The sequence below is a fragment of the Camelus ferus genome, chromosome 2, assembly GCF_009834535.1.
Source record: "Camelus ferus isolate YT-003-E chromosome 2, BCGSAC_Cfer_1.0, whole genome shotgun sequence".
Classification (NCBI taxonomy): domain Eukaryota; kingdom Metazoa; phylum Chordata; class Mammalia; order Artiodactyla; family Camelidae; genus Camelus; species Camelus ferus.
Genome location: NC_045697.1, coordinates 110607983 through 110625904, shown reverse-complemented (window position 1 = coordinate 110625904; position 17922 = coordinate 110607983). Strand labels below are relative to the sequence as shown.

Below are 17922 nucleotides of genomic sequence, written 5' to 3'. Positions count from 1 at the left end.
TGCGAAGAAATATGACTGCCAAAGAACGCAGACATTTCTACTGGCTGGCACACTTAGGGAAACATCCCCTGGAAGTCAAATTCTAATTCAATGGCTAGCAGAAGTACTCAGGTCACAAGCTGGGGTGTGCAAAATATAGCTTTACTTCCCTACAGCTTACCTGAACGTCTGTTAGGTACCGCATTTTCCCCAGTATGAGTCCTAAAATAATTAAATTGATTTGAAACTACCTGCCTTAAGTACAAGCTTGTTTTTAGGAATCGTCTCAGAGAAATTCGATTTTTTTCCCTGTCTCGCTTATACAGGGTGACGTAACTCTAGGGCAAATGATTAGTCCCTGACAGCTGCTGGGACGTAGCCCCACTCAGTTTCTGGATGGTGTCACTCCTCTTCTTTGGGCTGTCGCTGTTTCCATGGGTGTCTGTCACAGAAACTTTTCTTGTTCTAACCTTGAAATCCTGGAGTCCAGCCCAATCTCTGACACAGGCCAGGTCCGCCCAGGCCTGCGGGTCTCTCTCAGCCACGTGGGAAGGAACTGGCTGGGGTTCTTCCTGAGGATGCCTCAGCCTGGTTTGTTACCCCTGGCAGCTCCGGGTAGACACCTCTACTCTCTTTCTGGGGTCCTACTGGCACAGGAGCTCTGGGTGGGGCTGACCATCTCTCAGGTCTCCAGGCAGAAAGCAGGACTCAAGTTATTCTGAGACAGGAGGGGGGCAGGGCACAGCCATTCAAGGAAAGCTACAGCAATTAACATCAAAATGGTGAAAGGTTCAACCCCCAGGAGGCCTTGAGGCTCTAGATGATGGGAGATTTAACCTCTATTAGACCTTGAGTGTCATTATATGCTTATTGTAATATGTTAGCATGATGAATAACATGCCTACAGGCACCATGGCAGTCCCAAGGCTAGCCACAAATGGTCAAAGAGTGGGAAATGGCCAACTCCCTGGGAATCCCAGCCCCCTCCCCAGGCTACTTAGACTGGCCTGTCCGCTTATAAGCATATGAAGCCACTGAGCCCATAAAAACTGCGTGGCCGCCCCCTCTCCCTCTCTCTCCTTCTTCTGAGCTGGCCCACATTCTGTCTATGGAGTGTGTACCTACTTTTAATCTGAGCACCCAACCCCCACACCTCGTGGCCTCTCTCTTGCCTTTAAATGTTATCTCTCTGAATAAATCTACCTTCACTCAACGTGGCTCACTCTTGAATTCTTTCCTGCGTGAAGCCAAGGATGCATACTTGGCGGGGCACGTCCCAGGGGCTCAACCGAAGCCTGGGACACGGCCCTTCTCACACCTCACATCTGTTTTCCTACATCAGTTCTACTCTTGGGTTTCCCAAAATGAACCTAGGAAGTTCTACCAAGCACTCCCCCCGCCCCCTCGGCCACCCACCCAGTCACGCCCAAGTCTAGCAGCCTTTGCCAAGGTCTGACTCTTCTTCCCTGTCCAAGTCTGCCTTTCCCATCAGAGGCTCGTCTCCAGTCATGACTGGAAGAAAGATCATGCTTAGTCATGTGAATGAAAAATACTGCAAGCCAGTTACTAAACAAAGAATTCTGTGGCCATCAAGTCATCAGCCCGCCACCCCCACCCGACAGTAAGCCTTGGAGGGAACTCAGCATATAGACAAGCAGGCAGCCCAGCCTCTGTAGCCACCCCCAGGGGTGCCCCCTGAGGGGACTCAAGATGGGAAAGCACAGGACACCTGCCCTAGAGAGCCAGGTGTATATCAAAGGAGTGATTTCAATGAGCCCAGACTTTGAACCTTCCCATACATAGAAAAGAACTAAATTCTTTAACTTGAGATGTCTAGCTTGCTTTAATTAACAGTAATCTTTTGATGTTCCAACTGCCTGGTCTTTGTTGTAAAAATTCTTATATATCCTGGCTCCTCCTTTACTCTTTGGAGGAGTCCCTCAGAGCCACCTGAGAGGCTGTCACCGAGGGCTGAGTCCTCAGAAATGTCTGCCGAATAAAACAGAACTCTTGGTTGTGCATTTTATTTCAGTTGACAGTCAGTCAATATTTTCCTCTTAATATGTTTGTCCTATATCTAGGCTGCAACTTTTGACACCTGAAAGTTAAGAACATGACATCTTTGTTTTCCTTTGTCAACTCTGAGAACTCCTCTGAGAAAATGCAGGCTTACATGTCAGAGCCAAATGAAGGAAGGCAATGAACTCAGAATGGCAATATATATTATTAATAAATATTAAGCACACTGTCTATGAGAAATTGATATACCACCACCGTAACAAGGAGCAATCTGCCTCAGGAACCAGAGCAGCTGAGGGCTGAAATAGTCCAAATATTTTAAAAACCAGTAATGACCCATCAGATGAGGCCCCTGATGGACTGGAAACCAGCCACAGGGAACTGGTTATCACCAGTCCTCACACAGGACACGGCCATTCCTGGAAGGGAAGCTTGAGTACTGCCCACTGAACTCTGTGGACAATTTTTAAAAACAGATCTGCAAAAACTGACAGATACTTGACAATCTAACGGTCGATAATAAAGATATTTTAGATTCAATAAACAAAAAGACACAGAGAAAACACTTTGTTTTCACGTGATGTTCTATAACAACCAACTATGAAAGCCATTTACTAAGAAGAGAAAAGTGAAAAAAAAGTCATTATCTAAGCGAAAGCAGATGTGAGCCATTTTGTGATGAAACGCTCCATTTTCCCTAGGGTATTCATCGCCCTTCCTAACAAAATATCAAACATGTGGTCTACGGGGAAATTTGACCTCCACCAATCTGAGTTCACGGATTATGACCTTCCAGCCTCCAACTTGGGATAGAGCTGGAACAACGAAGAGACGTTCTGAACTGTGAACAAAAAATACTGCAAACCACATCAGTAAACAAAGAATGCTGGAACCATCATGTCACTCGTGGCTGCTGCCACCCCCCAGTGAAGACAAGCCTGCAGCCCTGCCTCTGCAGCCACTCACAGTGGTGCACTCTGAGGGGACTCAGAATAAGAAAGGACAGGGTACTGGCCCTAGATAGCTGGTTGCTTGTCAAAGGAATGAATTCAGAGAGCCCAAATGTTTGCTTCCTCCCATACATAGAAAAGCACTAAATTCTTTAACTTGAGATGCCTGGTTTTCTTTAGATAACAAGTAATCTTTTATTGTTCCAACTACCTGGTCTTTGTTGTAAAGCTCCTATATAACCTGGCTCCTCCCCTACCTCTTCAGAGCAGCCCCTCAGAGCCATCTGAGAGGCTGTCATCCCAGCTCGAGTCCTCCCGCCAGATAAAACGTAACTCTCAACTTTTAGGTTGTGCATTTATTTCAGTCGACGGAACCAACTCTGGTTTGCATCCTTTGAGCTCTGTAATCATGCAATGTTTTGTCACCCACGCCAGGAAGAAGTTGGTTAGCTGATAGGCATTGTAGCAACAAGGACTAATGGGGCCCTCTATTTGTAAAAATACTGAGCAATAAGCGGATGTGGATATTGAAAGGTCACTGGCTTTCAAGATTGGTCATAATGAGAAATTATAGTGGGTGAATTTTTCCTGTTTTTAGACAAACCTCTATAAAATAATATTCATCAAGTAGTAAATATTGGAATAAACATTAAAAAATCCTACCCATGTTTTTTCAATTTTTAAATAAATGTATTATTTTCAGTTATAAAATAATTTTTTCACATGATTTAGAAACTCAGTCTAGGATGTAATTTTCAAAACCAGATGTAAGTCCTTGAAGCACCTTCACCATGGTGGCCACTAGGGGGCTCCACAACATGGGACATGGAGCAGGAGCATCAACAGCAAAGCCACTCCAGGAACAAAGCTTAACTTGAAAACTGCAATTTTAAGGGGAATAGGTGCTATCGGTCATCTTCCCCAAAAAGTAGGGTTTGTTTGTTTTTAGGTTTAGTGCCTCCCAAACAGGTCTTCTTGGAGGGAAATATAAATGCTGTCAAAATAACAAGGGACTCTGGTCTTAACCTGCCTACTCATATGCGGGAAGTTCAGAGTGCAGTCAACTGGCAGCCTTCACCTACAGCCTGGGATGACAGGCCCTCAAAAAGCCCTGAGGGACGGTGTGGAAGACATAAGAGAGGAGTCAGGGTACACCAACTGGTGGTGGCTGCAGTGGCTCGTGGCTTTACAGCTGCAACATCCTTTGTTTACTGAAACAGCAGGCTAGGATTTAGTCCACAGGACTTTCAAATAAGCTGCAGACAATGGAAGAGTCAGGAATTACTGAGCCTCGTATTTATGTTCCCTACTTAAGTTAGATTAGCTATCTCTTCCGACCAAGAAGATAAATATTCAGCTCTGGAGCTGGGAAGCCAGGCTGGGGTCCTGACTTCTGCCCACAGGATAAGTGCCCCTGGGTGTGTGTGGAGCAACACGCCAAGGTACCTGGACAAGCGTGCCAGTTGCTGCTTGAGTTGGGTGCCCTGACTGACACCTCCCCTGTGACTTCCTCCATCCCTTCCAGCCAACTCAAGCTTTAAGGAACCTCGCCACCAAATGAGTCTTTGAGATGTGGGTATGGCAAGGAGTACGACTCCTGGGCAGAGTGTGGGGAAGACTGGAGCAAAGTGAGGCCAGGCAGGGCATGGCAGCGGTAAACAGCAACATAAAAATCAGCCAGAGCCAACTGCGGCCGCACCCAGCAAGCAGTCCTGATACAGCAAAAATGGGGCATGAGAGCACAGCCAGGACCTAGGTTTTGGGCGAGTCCCTGGGATGCACCCCACCCAGTGGGGGTCCTTGGCTTCACGCAGGAAGAATTCAAGAGTGAGCCACAGTTGCCACAGTTGAGCAAAAGATTTACTCACAGACATGCACACCCCATAGCCCAAGTGTAGGCCATCTTAGAAGGTTCGAGAGGCCACGAGGCATGGGGGTGGTTAAAACAAAAGTAGATACACACTCCAGAGAGTGCGGGCCGTCTCTGAAGGGGAGGGAGTGAGAGACCACGAGGCACAGTGCTGCTAGTTTTTATGAGCTCCTTTATTTCATATGCTGACAAGTGGGAGGATTATTCCAACTACTTTGGGGAAGGGGCTGGGATTCCCAGGAGCTTGGCCACCGCCCTCTTTTTGACCTTTTACGGTCAGCCTCAGAACGGTCATGGCACCTGTGGGAGTGCCGTTTACTATGCTGATGTATTACAACGAGCGTATAATAAAGCTCAAGGTCTGCAGGAAGTCAAATCTCTTGCCATCTTGGCCCTCGAGGTCTATTAGGAGTTGACTTCTCCGCCACCTTGGTGCTTGCTAACTGCTGTGTCATTCCTTTGATGGCTGTGCCCTGCCCCCTGCCTTCTTGTCTCCATCCTGCCAGGTATCTGGATACTTGAAATGAGGCAGGCAAGAAGTGAGGGCAGACGATGGGCCGCAGAGACTGAGTGCTCCCACCTGCGGCAGCATTCAAACCTCCCAAAGGTCGCCAGGCAGAAAACAACCTGAGAGAGGTCCAGACGAGTTCTTCCGCAGAGGGACCTGGCGATGCAGTGTCCATGGAGGACTGGTCTCAGGGTCCCCATCTGCACCAAAATCTGCCTGCTCAATCCCTTATATAAAACAGCCTGGTACAAGTCCTTCCTGCGGAGGTCTGACTCTGTAATGGACCTTGGGTCTGAGAGACCAGGACTCCAGGCCACCTTTGTAATTTACCGAGTAACCTGACAATTTTACTTTATGTGTCACAGCCTCCATTTCCTCCTGGAAATGGTAACACTATACCAACTGTGCAAACTTACACACAGATAAAGCAGGCGCGTACATTACTGTCAAGTAGTAAGCACTCAGTAAATACTAGTTATTTTTATTATCATAGTTGTTCTCCTGTTTTCTTTTTCATCTTCTCTGCACTCTCTAGCATTTGAAAGGAAGCTTCCCCTGCCATTTAGACCCGATTTCCTTCATGTCCTTAGAAGCTCAGTCCCGTTTTGGACAGGAAATCTGTGACTTATGGACTCTGAGAGGTACTGGAGGGTTAATTGAGGACAAAGCAAAGGAGGGGTTCATTCTTACACTTTTCAGAGGTAGCGGTCTCATCATTTCCTGAACCAAAAAAAAAAAAAAAAAAAATCAGGAAAAATTTAAAAATTTTTTCACTGTAATCTTGGTACACTGTTGTTTTTATACATTCACAGAATGCATTGACAAATTTACCAAATTTGGTCATGGTTTAAAAATGTCACTCATGAAACCTTTACAATATTATGGACATGTATCTTGGTGCCTTTTTTGAAATAAAATTCTGCTGCTTTTTGTGTCAACTCAAGGGTGATTAAGTTGTTCAAGTTTTCTAGTTCGTACACCAAGGGGTCACTAGAAATTAGCAAGTAAGTGCAATAAAGATCCTTGACTTTTTCAAGTATAGGAATCTAAATGCAAGTGTTTCAGTCTATCAGACTAGAACGTTCTTTCACTGTATGAGTAATACATCCTTAGTAATTAATCCAAATCTAGATTTGGTGTATACACTACTTCCAAGAAGAAAGATTTATGTATTGGCACAAAAATGCAAAATATTTGAAGTGAAAATGTGGAAGGTGGCCATCAGACAAGTGAAGCCTTCAACCCTGCTGACTTCTGGCAGCCGTCTGGCAAATTTACAATCAAAACTGGAACAGAACATAACAGAAGTCAAGGAGCCAAGGGAAGGGACGTTTAGGAAAACGTATTACTAAAAACAACGCTACAATGGTGTGACGGGTGTCTTGAGTAGATGCAATGTCTGGGAGGCCTGGACAATACTGGCCTCCCGAGGAATTCAGTTAGGTTATCAGCAGTGTAAATAAGCTTTAAAGTATGTAAAATGCAAATGAATGGGCTGGTCATCCCTAGATCACTAAACTTGACAGGCAAACGGAATGGGGTTTATATGATAGAAGAACCAGAGCAATCTGCTTTTATCACTTCACTGAAGTGGATTTGAAGCAATAAGGGGAAGGAAGGAATTCTGCAGTTATTCGCTCATCCATTTCTTTAGTCAGCATGCATTTTTAGAGCACAGCTGATGTTCAGAGCATGACCGCGACCATCTAATGTTCACTTCAGCTTTTTTTGTCACTAGTGTTGTCACTCATACCCCTCTGCCAGAAAGGAAATTCGTCTTTCTGAATTACCTCTCCAGTCCAAATTCTTAGTGGTACAGCCAATCTCTCACCTTTGGGAATCTTTCCTTAGACAGAAAAATATCAAACATAAAGATACATGTACAAGAAAAATGGATTTCAGCTTTGTTTACAGGGGCAAAACCGGTAAAACAAAAGGAATATTCATCAGTGGGACCATGAATGAACATATTGTGGTTTATCTATGATATGAAATAGTATGTAGCCTTTTCCAAGAATGAGCTACATCCATACCAATAAATTTAAAAGAATTTTACAATACAAAAGCAATATGGAGAGCTCTATGTATAATGAATTCTACTTTTGTAAAACAATGATTTAAAAACTGCCTTAAAATGTGTGTTTATATATGACTACATACATTGGGAAAGATATGGAGAGATGCAGAGCTGGCAGTTAAAAATGACAAGGGAGGGAGAGGACATAGAAACAAAGATTTTAGATGCCCTGTCAATAATAATGGCCAAGAGGCACATAAAAAATAAAAAGCCCAATATTGCAAATTATCAGAGAAATGCAAATCAAAACCACAGTGAGGTATCACCCCACACCCATCAGAATGGCCATCATTAAAAAGTCCACAAACAATAAATGCTGGAGAGGCTGTGGAGAAAAGGGAACCCTCCTATACACTGCTGGTGGGAATGCAGTTTGGTGCAGCCACTATGAAAAATAGCATGGAGATTCCTTAAAAAAACTAAAGATAGAGTTACCACATGATCTAGCGATCCCAATCCTGGGCATATATCCAGAGGAAACTCTAATTTGAAAAGATATATGTACCCCAATGGTCATAGTACTGTTTACAATAGCCAAGACATGGATGCAATCTAAATGTCCACTGACAAATGACTGAATAGAGAAGATGTGGTATATATACACAATGGAATACTACTCAGCCATAAAAAAGAATGAAATAATGCCATTTGCAGCAACATGAATGGACCTAGAGATTATCATACTAAGTTGGACAGAGAGAGACAAATACCATATGATAACACTTATATGTGGAATCTTAAAAAATGGCACAACTGAACTTATTTATAAAACAGAAACTGACTCACAGACATAGAAAATCAAGTTATAGTTATCAAGGGGGAAAGTGGGGAGGGATAAATTAAGAGTTTGGGATTTGCAGATACTAAGTACTATATGTAAAATAGGTAAACAAGGCCCCACTGACTAGCACAGGGAACTATATTCAATACTTTATAATAACTTACAATGATAAAGAATACGAAAAAGAACATATATGTGTGTATAACTGAATCAATATGCTGTACACCAGAAACTAACACAATATTGTCAATTGACCATATTTCAGTTAAAAAAAAAAGATGTCATGTCAAAAACAGCACGCATTATATATCATTTAAGTAAAATTTAAGGTATGTTGTAGGTAGGGCATAAAATGTTAATGGTAATTATCTCAGGGTGGTGGAACTTTAGATGACTTCCACTTTCTACCTTATCCTTTGAATTTTTTAAAATTTACAGTATTTTTAAATTTTCAATATTACAAAAATTTTAAAAACTGTCATAGTAACTCATCAGACCACGGATTTCTCACATTAGAGTCATTTTTAAAAGCCCTGAATACTGGGGTGCTTTCCGTATTTCTTCCCACAAGAAGATGTGGGCTGATGATACTGATGTTGTTGCTGATTTTGACGCTGGCCACACGACTACAATATTACACTCTCTTCTACACATCCCGTTCACCTTATCATTTACTTGGGTTAATTTCACTAGGGAAACCAACATATTCATTAGAGCTTATGTAAATGTTATTCAGAAAGGCTGGAAGGAATCACTTAATTGTTTAGACCTTGCAACCCCTAAGGGATCATTCTGCCAAAAACAGGCTGGATATCTCTCTCTCCTACCCAGCATGCAACAGGACGATGTAACGATGGTGCATCTTGAGGACCTCAGCGAAGCACGCAACCTCGTGGTCATAAATCAACCAGACCCTGATTAGTTTTGCAGAACCAGGTGGCAGAAAAGTTCTATTTTTGTTCCAACAGAAAGAGCTAAATGTAATGATAACAAAAGCTTTTTATAAGTGTTAAAAAGGAATTTTAGCTTTTCATAAACATTATATAGTTCAGAGTTAAGAGTTTAAAAGTTCCTTCAGATTCTTTATGGGGACATAAATGGAGGAAGCCAAATAAATTCCCAGTGGGCGAGGCCCCTGGAGGTGGGCCACCAGGAATGCCAGATGAACTCCCAGCAGTGGTGCCAGAAACAGGGTGGAGCTCACCAGACATGACTGTCCCTCCTCCAAGGACAAACAGCACCAGAAAAGTCACAGGACAAATAGCCTCCAAGGTGGTCCAGCCCATGGTAACTTTTTAATTAAGTTAGGTATTTTGCTTTCGAGTTTTCATAGCATTTTTACATACATTATCCCTTGACTTTAACAAATTTGTTGAGGATTTACCTGTGTTCTAAGCATTTTATCTTCATAGCAACCCTATTTTATAGCTGAGGGACCTGAGGCTGACAAGTTTAAAAACTTATCTAAGCAAGACAGCTGATAAAGTAAATTAAAATTTGTTGTCTGTGTGACCTTTGCAGAACATCCAGAATGCAAGCTCCCTGAGGGCAGGGGTTTTTGTTGTTGTTGTTATGGTCATCGATGCATCTCTAGTGCCAGCACAAAAGAGGCTATCAGGATGAATATCTGTTGGACGGATGAATGATCCTGTTCACTAGAATACTGTCCTTTACATTCTATTCAAAAAATTAAAGAAAGGTTATTAGTACGGGGTGTCTAGAGCTTGCAGAAACAGTGTAGATTAAACCAATTATTTTTAATTCCAAATACTTTAAAAACAAACATTTCCCACTGATTAGAAGACAGTGTTTTTTTTTTAAGTGTAATTACTATTCATTTTGATGATTTCTTTTATCTGCTCTCCTTGTGCATATATCTTTATAATAATTCTCATAATGGAAAACCACAGGGAGTTCCATGGAAACAGGGCCTATGCTTTGTCAAGGAGAGACACGCAGGTTCTAACATTTTGTGATTTAATAGACCAACGAAGCATGGAAGAGGAACTACAGGAAGAGATTTTTAAAAAGAAAACAGAGGAAGACAAGGAAAATCATTATCTCAGTGAATCATTGATATTTTCTAGGTGGATGCATCTATGGAGCTAATAAATTCGTAGGCAGGTCTGATGTATCTTCTGTTCTCCTGCTGCCTCCCACAGTTTATTCACTGTCCTTCCTATTCTCCTTACAAACGCACAGAGACACCCCCCACCCCGCCCTGGCAACCCCCAGGGCCACCCACAACAGCAACGCTTCACTGAGCACTGACAGAGTCCTTTGGCTTCTCTCTCTGAACTCCCTGATTCCTTTCCTGGCTTCTAATCACTGCTCTGCTGCCCAGTTCTCTCCCTCCCCTCTAAATGTCATCATCCTCCAAAGTTCCATCACAGTTCTCAGTATCCAGGAACCCCAACACAGCGTCAAGTTATCCCTTGCCACAGCATCAACCCTTCTGCTTTAGCAAATCTGGATCTCCAGCCCGAATTCTCTCAAGGGCCTGAGGTTGGCATTTCCCCCTTTGTACATGTCATCTTCCAAAAGGGAAGGTACATCACAAGGTCGAATGCTGCAGAATGGTGGACCAAAGCTCTCTGGCTTTGGAATCCAGGAGGTCATTGGTGATGTGCAGGAGAGCATTTCTGTGAAGTGCTCAGACAAGCCATATTAGAAAGCTCTGTAGTGTCCACCCAGCCAAAAGCAACTTGCCTAACTTCTAATCTCTCCATATTTTGACATTACCCCTTTCATCCAAACTTTTTGTTCCCAATCCTCATTAACTCAGAATTTCTGTCACTCTCACACCTTCCTTCCTCTCTTTCCTACTGCTGGTACCTATGCTTCATCCATTTACAGAATCTCGAGTTTCACCCTCTCTGCTGGTGTGTCCTTACATCCTTCTCAATGACTGGGTTCAGTGGATCATACTGAACCCCCCATGACATCCCCCAGTCTATTCTCTGTTCCTTGTGAAGTGAACCTAATTCAGTTTGGTCATACATAATTCCTAGAATTGATCATTTTTGTAGGTAATCTAAAAATTTGATATGAGTGAGAGTGTCTTCCCCACAAACTCTCCATTGGGCTATAATAAAAGCAAGTCTCAGAACAAATCCTATCACATAAATGTATTTACTGTACAAATATCCATTAGCAGCTATGTTGCAGGAAAATGGGGCACAAGAGCATGGCCGTGTCCCAGGTCTCAGGTGAGTCCCTGGGAGACGCCCTGCTGAGTGTGGGTCCTTTCACTCAGCTATAGTTGAGTAAAAGTAGATGTATTCAGGGAGATACACACTCCCCAGAGTGCAGGCCATATCCAAAGGATGGGGGCGGATGGGTTTCGGGTGCGAGGTTGTTAGTTTTTATCGGCTTGGTAACTCCATATGCTAATAAGTTATTTCAGCTACTTTGGGAAAGGGTCTGGGCTTCCCAGGAGTTGGGCCACTGACCACTTTTTAACCGTTTATGGTCAGCCTCGGAGCTGTCATGGCACCCGTGGGAGTGCCACCTACCATGTTAATTTATTACAGTGAGCGTATAATGAAGCTCGAGGTCTACTGGGAGCTGAGTCTTCTGCCATCAAGGGCCTAGTCAGATTTTAATCAGTTTTTGTTCTGTCTTCAACTGCTGTGTCATTCCTTTAATGATTGTGCCCTGCCCCGCTTTCCTTCCTATCTCACGTAGGCACACAATGTTCATATAGTCTGTCTGCAATCTCCATGAATTCCAGTTATTTATGTTTTTAGTGCTCCAATTACCATCATACTTTAAATGTTTAGTCAAGACAAAGTGGTAATATTCCAGAGGCAGGATTCTATTTCCCTTACAGTTGGTATCAGGAAACCAGAATCTGCTGACTCAATTGCTGGTCAGGGTAATTAAGGGTTAACTCATGGCTGTCATGCCTACTAGCCTTGCTCTTATATCCCATTTATGTGAGCACAGAAGGACAGAGAGTGTCTCTAGATTATGCCAACCAGTCTACACAACTTGAATACCTTTCATTTCACCAGCAAGAACCCATTTCTGGCATTTAGCATGTTATTAAGCAAAGACTCTGATGTCAATCTATTTTATTTGTATAACACTTATATAGCACTTACTGTGTGGTAGATAACTACTCTAAAAGCTATACACATATTGATTCATTTAATCCTCTTAGCAGTCTACAAGGCACTCACTAATATTATCCCAATGTTATAGATTCAAAACTTGAATTGCTGGTAAGTTCAATTCCTGAGATGTCATAACTAGTAAATGACAGAGCCAGGATTCAAACTGAGGCAGTCCGAGTCCAGGGTTCGCAGTCTTCACAAGCCTTTTGCCCCTCGGGATGACAGAAGCATTTGTAGAAATCGCCTCTGGAATATGAGCTTCCTTAACAGAACTGCAGCTGATCCAGTGAGAGCACTGGAACTGCTTGGGCTGTGGCTTAACCTGACTAATAATGACAGCCACTGTGTCCCACTGTCTGTACCAAAGTATTTTAAAGGAAATCGCTTAACACAGCACTAGTTAACTCCATGCTTTATCAGGATGTCAGTGAAGAATGCTGGTTTTTCCAAGAGCATATTTACTAATTGTTCAGCTTGTAGATCTTGTTTCTCCAATTCTACTGTTTATCCCTTGTGCTGGTAACCATTCCAGGGTGCTCTGGAATGCAGAGAATCGTAGAGTTTATACACAAAGGGGCTTGGAGCTCAGCTAGCCCGCCTGCCCTCCTGAACTTCTCAGTTCTCGGTCTACATCATCACTGTCAGATGATTGTGTAGCTTTTGCTTGAACGATACCCGTTTGGAGGATACTCACTCTTGGAGCAGCCATCTGGCCGGCTGACATTTCTGCCTGTAAGGAAGTTCTTGCTTCCTCATGTTAAGCAGGAATTTTTCTTTCCCAGACTTCCCCTGAATAGCTTATGGTTCTATGTGGCCATTAAGGGGTAGAACGTATGAAAACAAGACCTGCCTCCTCACAAAAAAGTAACAAAGATGTGGTATTTCCTGGAGTTACACACTGCGCTCATGAACGATGTGGTCACAGGAGAAGAGTTCACTGTGGGGTGTAACAGCCCAGCAAGCTCACTGATCAGGACTCAGAGGAGAGAGGTCAGCGAGGACTGGTGGGGTCACAGAGGGTTTTGGGAGAGATGGTATCAGAATGGCCAAGTTCATAGTAGGCAAACGATGTATTTTGTTGATGGACAGACTGAGCTGGAATGAGGCACCTGGTATCTAAGCAAAGTTCCTTTATCATAATTTCTGATTTCTGCTTTTGATTGATCATGACTCAAGACCCAGCTGTGGAAATGCCACAAAGGTGGCTAATTGCTAATTTCCTGCAGTTTGAGGCAGAAACACAAGTCAGCAAGCCTTGGGTGATTGTTTCCGACTTGTGAATCTGCCCCCAGAGAGCTGCTGATTTTGAATTGCAAGTTGCTGATTGCTAAGTGGTTCACGTGGAGCAAGACTGCTGAGCATTCCTGGGCAAGGTGTGGGTAACAAGTTACAGATTTGTCCAAGTTAGAAAACCCCAGCCTTCATATTGATAATAAGACTAATGAAAGAAATATCACTAACAAGAATGTGTGGGCAGCACTTAGCAATTGTGAACAGTACTTTTAACTCAGATTCATCCAGCATTCTCTGTATGAATAAAGAAACTCACAGAAGCCACGATGCTCCTAAAATCAAACATTTGGTAAATACCAGGTCCAACACCAGAGGTCAAATGTTCAAACATTCAATTCAAACAGTAAATCAAGTCAATAATGAACAAATGCTGATCTGAATACACTGAAGACTGATGCATTTTACTATAAAAATTGCATCCCAATAAAATATGCTTTAGTAATAGCCAAAAGGAGATGATTGAGCCAGTCATAAAGGTGAGTAGTAAATGGAAAAAGAAATTAATCTATGGAGCATCTGCTCTGAGCACCACCCTTTAGTCATCAGGTTCTGTACATCATCTTACTTGCTGTCCTGCCCTGAAGGTCAGGGAGTTGCATTTACAGATAAAGGATCTAAGAGTCTAAGTGCCCTTCTGGGAGATCTAGGATACCAACCAAATGTAAACAACTCCAAACTCTAGGTTCTTTCTCTGTTATTAATTTTTTTCCAAAATGTGTGAGGGATACAACTGACAGTACATGAGATGATATTTGGTGTATGTAGATGGACATCTTTATGTGTTAGTTTCATTTGAACTTAGGGGGATAAAACGCTCAAAAGCATGATGTAAAATGACTTTAAAAATAAACTGAAGTTTGTAAAAGTTGCTCAATTAAAGAAAAATATTAAATATTACAAATAACAATACAATTGGCTTGCACATGTGTTAATACACGGTGTCAACAGCAAAAATTATAATGGTCACATGGAATGTCCCAAATTTGAAAAACCTAGAGCTGTATCATGCTGCATCCCCACAGGCAGTAATTAAATTGATCAACAGCTAAAACTGAGCCTTGTTCTCCACAATACATTCTACATAGGCTTAAAAAAAACAATGCCAGAAAAGCTTGAATGAGAAGGGCAGAAATGGAACTTTAAGCGATTTCCATTTGTAACTGCACATAAATTTGTATACAGTCTCTCTGCTGATGTATATGCACTGTCACCTGGTAGGTCCCATTTGTCTCATGCTGGGTCCTTTGTTCTGCCTTAATAAACAACAGGGCCTTTGAAGAGCCAGTAAGTTGGGGGCATGCGCGAGGAGAGGAAATCTGTTCCCTCCAGAAAAGAAGTAACAGTTATGAATACAAACAATATTTTAATTGCCACAACCCACTCAAAAATGGTAAACAGGCCACTGTCCAATACTCCTCTTGGAAAATGCTAAAGACAGTTGGATCGTAAAGAGAAAAAGCCATCCCAAGAGGATAGGAGAGCTGTAGGCGCTGAATTATTCACCTATTTGACAAATATTCATTGATAATCTATTATGTGGCCAAAGACTCCTATTTGGTAAGGATACAACAGTGGAAAAAAAAAAAAAAAAACACCTGGTTCTTCCAGTAGTGTGCTGGTAAACATTTAAATAACTATTTAAATAAACATTTCCCCAGGAAGGGGAAAACAAAATGAATTTATAGCCAGTTGCCATGGTGTAAATACTCTCACCATGTCTAACTTCAAGCTGTCAACGTGCCGTCTCTGATTGTGGAGCTGGGGAAAGATGTCTACAATGGGTTCTTAGAGCTGGTTCCAGCACACCATGAGTCCTTCTCTGCTGGCGCTCAGAGACAGAGAGACAGTAATCAAAAATCATACAAATACATTTAAAGTTGCAGCTGTGATCAGTCTTCCTAGGGGGACTGCCAAGATGGCAGAGGGGAAGGACACGGTGCGCACCCTCTCCCACAAATACAGCAAAACTACCTCTACGTACAGAACAAACCTTACAGAGCACCTACTGAACTTTGGCAAAATACCTCTTATGCTCGGAAATACAAGGAAAGCCTCACAAAACTGGGTAGAAAAAAAAAGAAAGAAAAAGAAGGAGAAAATTAGCATGGGACCTGTCCCCTGGGGAAAGAGTGGCAAAGGAGGGAAAGCACCCTCACCCCGGGAAGGGCCCTCCCCAGCTGGGAGGTCAGCTGGGACAGAAAGGGAGCTTCAGAGGCTCAGTGGAGAAAGAAGCAGCCACGTGGCAGACAGAACTGAGAGAAACCAGCACAGAGGGTTCCTGCGATCTCTAGCCTGAGACACAGGCCTGGACCGGCTGCTGGAGCTCCGGCTCCTGTGGACAGCCCCGGAAGAGGACTGGGGCTGACAGCACAGAGGCAGTGTCTGGGGGATGGAGTGTGGTGAGGATGTGCTGGGAGTGTGTGCAGAGCAGAGCAGCCGGGGAGCCCCCACAGAATGCAGTACTGCCGGTGCATGGAGTCGGAGGGGGCACAGTGCAGACCAGCCAGAGCAGTGTCCCCACCAGCCCAGAGGGCACTGCTCAGTACCATTGTTGGTGTGCATTGCCCTGAGCAGAAGGGTGTGGCTTGGAGCCGGCAGCCCTCTCAGCTTGCTCTGGAGGGGCACAATCACTGGTGCACGGCTCCTGGGCAGAGGCAGGGCTGAAATTTGGATCCATTCCTAGGGGTCTCATATGTCACAGGTGGGACTGACATTTTATTTGAACCCCAGGTGGCAGTGGCAGATTTGCTCCACTGGTGCCTTTATGGACCTGCACCTGTAAGATGACTGAACAGAGTTCTGGCATGCAGCTAGGGCAGGACTGGCGTTAACCGTGGGCCTGCAGACTCAGACCCTGGGCCGGGGTCTGGGCTGACCCTGTGGCTCACAGTGTATCCAGGTGTGTGCCTGCAAGCACACTAAGGCTGGTCCTAGTGCCTGACATTAGCAAATCTGCACTGGTGGCTCTGTGGGTGCAGAACCTGGGGGACTGCCAACATTCCTGCATCTGAGGTGGGGACAAGGGCAACACCAACAAAGTGTACTTTGTAAGCCTGCGCAATGAGGGTAGTTTCTGGTGGACATCTCCTGTGGAGTAACACTCAGTGGCTCCTCTCCCAGGGGAAGCACCCTAGTCCTGCCTAACATTCTGCAGCTCAGATACACATCTGGAAGCCTCTATCAACAACAGGGGAGCAGATCCGGCCACTGACAGGGCTGGGACAACCACAGAGCAAAGAAGATGCCCCGCTCAAAAACCAGTGCAGGCTCTGATCAGCATAACACCAACCATACCTCAAATCAGGGGGATAACAGCCAGCATACGTGGAGGAAATACATGGCAACCATCAATACTCACAACAAAAATATTAGACGTGTGCAAAGTCTACACAGGAATGCTCTCACGTTAAAAAAATAGTAAATTAAAAGAAAAGACCTTCAACAATACAGGAGATAACTGTTACTCCTAAATTTATAGAGTCAGAGAAATAAAGTAAAATGAAGAAGCAGAGGAACCACTCCCAGTTAAAGAACAAGAGAAGTCCTCTGAAAGAATGAACAATGAAATAGAACTCGACAGTCTACTAGATCGACTTCAAAAAGGGAGTAACCAAAGCACTGAAGGAATTAGAGTGGTTATCAGTAGAAATGCAGAATACTACAAAAAGAAAATAGAAACTATAAAGAGGAGCCAATTAAAAGCAGGAAACTCAGTTGCTGAGATAAAAGCCGAGCTAAAGGCAGTCAATAGCAGACTAAATAATGCAGAAGAAAAAATAAGTGATTTAGAAGACTGGATATTGAAAATCACCCAAACAAAACAGCAGACAGAAAAGCAAATGGAAATCACTGAAAACAATATAAGGGACCCATGGGATAACATAAAGCATGCCCATCTACATATAATAGGGGTCCAAGAAGGAGAAGAAAGAAAAAAGGGGCTTAAAAAGGTATTTGAAGAAATCATAACTGAAAACTTCCCAAACCTAAAGATGGAAACAGATATCCAAATACAGGAAGCCTAGAGGGTTCCAAACAGGATGAACTCAAACAGACCTACACCAAGACATATTATAAGTAAGATGGCCAAAGTTAAAGAAATGATTCTAAAGGCAGCAAGAGAAAAACAAAGAGTTAGATGTAAGAGAACCCCTACAGGCTCTCAAATGATTTCTCTACAGAAACATTGCTGGCCAGTAGGGAGTGGCAAAGTATATTCAAAGTCCTGAATGAGAAAAACCTGCAACCCAGAATACTCTGTTCAGCAAGATCACCATTTAGATTAGAAGGTGAGATAAAAAAATTTCACATACAAGTAAATGCTAAA

At 43.3% G+C, this 17922-nt stretch overlaps 1 protein-coding gene across 1 annotated transcript in view; it reads right to left on the bottom strand.

The window, feature by feature from the left end:
- Positions 1-5943: 5943 nt before the first annotated feature.
- The window catches only part of RBM46 (RNA binding motif protein 46), a 78120-nt gene continuing 66141 nt past the window's right edge, over positions 5944-17922 (bottom strand). The window contains exon 6 of the mRNA XM_032465382.1: positions 5944-6046. The gene's annotated coding sequence lies outside the window, so the exon portion shown is untranslated. The remainder of the gene's footprint in view (positions 6047-17922) is intronic.